This window comes from Leuresthes tenuis, unplaced genomic scaffold (genome assembly GCF_036924035.1).
Source record: "Leuresthes tenuis unplaced genomic scaffold, fLeuTen1.0.hap1 SCAF_164, whole genome shotgun sequence".
NCBI classification, from domain to species: Eukaryota; Metazoa; Chordata; class Actinopteri; order Atheriniformes; family Atherinopsidae; genus Leuresthes; species Leuresthes tenuis.
The window spans coordinates 383-3,594 of NW_027325518.1; the positions used below are offsets into that span (position 1 = coordinate 383).

Genomic DNA, 3,212 nt, shown 5'->3' on the forward strand with positions numbered 1-3,212 from the left:
GTCGTACATTCAAACCTTCTTGTAGCCGAAAACCTCCACTCCCTCTTTTGATCATACTTTGTCGGGCATTCGCACCTTTTCTTACCCGCTTTTTACAAACTATGCTCGGACATTCAAACCTTCTTCTAGCCAAACACATCCACTCCTGCTTTTGTTGATGTATGGTTGGGCATTCAAACCTACTTGTTGCCCGCTTTTCATTAATTATGGGTGGACATAATTTTTCACTTTTCACCAAATATAGTCGGACATTCACACCTTCTTGCAGCCGAACACTTCCGCTCCACCTTTTAGTTTTCTATGGGGCATTCACACCTTTTTTTACACCGCATTTTATAAAAACACCACAGGAACACCGTATTGAGGCTTTGTTCTGACCGCTCATTCGGTGTCGCGTTTCTTTCAAGCAATTCTCCTGGTTAGCCCGCACTCGGCTCGCTCCCAGAGCCGTGTTAAAGTCTTCTTCGCATTCACTCTCTTTTATCAGCAGATTAAAAGAAAGTTTCATCTTAGGCTCCCTGAAACTTCCATCCTGCACCGCTGTTTGCTTTTTCACAAGAGCAGAGGAGAGCGCACCGTTCCCAGCGGCACTGCAGTACCGGGTCGATGCTTGGAGTGAACGGAGCAAGCTCCTTTTTCAACTCCTATTGATAAAAATCCATTTAATATGTAGTCTCGCATAGAGGACATATCAGACATTAAACTGATAAGAACAGATACTACACTTGATCTTAGCCAAAAGGCAGAGAAGCGATAACTGTCCACTGGTTCACGTCCGAGGGCCCTTCCTGGCACAATGCGCACTTGTAGCGGTGTTCTTTTTATGGCCATAGTGTCACTTTGCACCTCCGCCCACCCGCTGCACTGAGCACTCTTCAGCCCTTTTAAATGGTATAACTTTACACTACCACACGCTCCAGCGAGCACCATTCAAGCAACAACTTTGCACTCCAGCTTCGAACATCGGCACAGTCGCAACAAGTAAGGCGACTCTACTCAGAGAAGTCACTCTGCACAGTAACAAGATTTCTTTTGCACAGACAGAAAGGGCTTCATCCGCAAAGGTAAAGCCTGCCAAAAATAGAAACAACTCATTAGTGCTGCTCAACGTTGTACTTTGCAGTAAAAGAAAGAGCAAATCTAAAGTTTCAGGAATCCGAGAATAAGCTTACTTTCATGAGTTCTTCACGATTTCGGATTTTGCTATAAAATGAATTCCTTCACTCAAACTAAATTAAAACTGCTAAACCGCTAATCTGTTACATACAAGGCAGATGTCAAATTCACCGAAATAGGATCTAAGGGTATTTGGCCAATCGAGCTGTAGCAGCTTCGGTAAAAGAGTATAAGTTGAAGAGTTTGTGAATAAAGGTGTGCGCACACATAGTGAGTTGTAGGAAAATAGGCAGGGAGCAATGCCGGCTGGGGTATATGTTCTTGTATGTTGTCTGACTGTTTGATTTGAATGTGTTGTGTAAGTGTCCTGTTGAATGTTACATGTTTGGGCTTTGACACGCTTCACTGTGGTTGTTAACTGTGTGGTGTGTCCTGAAATGTTATATGTTTGGGCTGTGTGACATGCTTAATGCTTTTCAGTAGCAACCCACTTATTCATATATAGCAACTGACAACATAAGAAGTCCGGACATACTTTGATAGTAGTTGTAGAAGTATCCTTATTGATAATAGATAAACTAATTCATAGTGATAGAACAGTAGATGAACAGGTGCCTGCACATGTCTCATGAAAATAAAATGGGTGTATGATTGCTGACGGCAGAGCAATACTGCCAAACTTATGAGTTCTTGTGGCAAACTTGATTCAGTGTCTTGACGTGTATACGCTGTTTCGCTGACTTGTCACAAGAAACAAAGTGTGTTTGATAAGATCCGACCATTTTATTACGGGAGGATCAGTATGTATGGATTCTGATGTGACTGATAAACCCATTCGTATCTTAAGCATAATCTAATACGTGAGACAACGCCCTGGCACACAATCAAAAAAAAAAAAGAGAGAGAGCGGTTTTGTGTCCCCACAGTCCATAATGTAGAAAAGAGAGAAAAAAGCCTTTCTGATTTGGTGTGTGTGCTCACAGTGCAGAGTGTAGAGAAAAGAGAAAAGAAAGCCATTTTGGTGTCACGGGTGTTGTGACTTACACACACACATTTCTGAATTGAGAAAGGAAATTATTTTAGAGAAAGCACTAGAGTTTAGATCCCATATTTGTTGATAGGCATTCATTTAATTTTTCTTTTAATCAGTTTTAAAGTGAATACTAACTGAGAAATGAAAAAGGTGAAGAGTTTAGAAGCTTGGTTCAAGAGCAAAACTTGGTTTATGATCAGCTGAGTCTCTAAACAGAACAGCAAAGGGCTTCATCGAACATTTAAAAAAGATTCAGATTGTTAGAATATCCAGAATTTATAGGAATGGTGGTGATTACTCTTATTTTCTAGAATGGAAATAACTGCACCATGTCTGTTTTATGAATTTAAGGGGCTAAAAAGTTTTGTTCTCGTTTTTCTATGATTAACCGAATGTATGTGAGAGTCCAAACAGACAGAAGGGTTACGGCCGAGCGCTGGACCTTCCAAAAAAGATGAGACAGGCTGGACCTGTGCCATACTACTTAAGACCGGCATGTGGATAACAGGTTCTTTAAACTCTCACACACACAAACTCACACACGTTCGCACACATACACCCATACACACACACATTCTTGAACTTGCTGCAAGATTAAACATTTGCATTAACTGACTCCAGCAACTCTGAGTCTCATTGAGAGACTTTTCTCAACAATTGGGTCCTCAAACCAGATCTCAACGTTTTTTCCGCTTTCCAGGGTCGGAGCTGAAACCGTGCACGGGGGAGTCCAGTACTCCTAATGAAAGACCCCCTGCTGAATTGCGGTAATTAGGGGCCAGTGTCCACTGAAAGGGGGAAACAGGGACGAGATCGTACTTTTGAATCAATGGCCAGAAGCCATTGGCAGTGCAGGCATCAACAATAATGGTGTTATTTCACCCATTAACACTTAAGGTACCTCATGCAGTGGCTGTGATATGGTTACTTAACAAAATATCTTTACCAGACATCTCTCCTACATAACAGTTCTTCTTTTACAGCCACACCTTGTTGTCGAGAGATGTGCTACACTTAATCCATCCACACTGCTACCTACCCCACAGATGGAAAGCCTCATGAT

At 41.8% G+C, this 3,212-nt stretch overlaps 1 non-coding gene across 1 annotated transcript; it reads right to left on the reverse strand.

Annotated features, from left to right (window-relative positions):
• Positions 1-565: 565 nt before the first annotated feature.
• On the reverse strand, positions 566-755 carry LOC140287704 (U2 spliceosomal RNA). Its single transcript, XR_011911825.1, has one exon. It is a non-coding gene; the product is annotated as a U2 spliceosomal RNA (small nuclear RNA).
• Between the last annotated feature and the right edge of the window lie 2,457 nt (positions 756-3,212).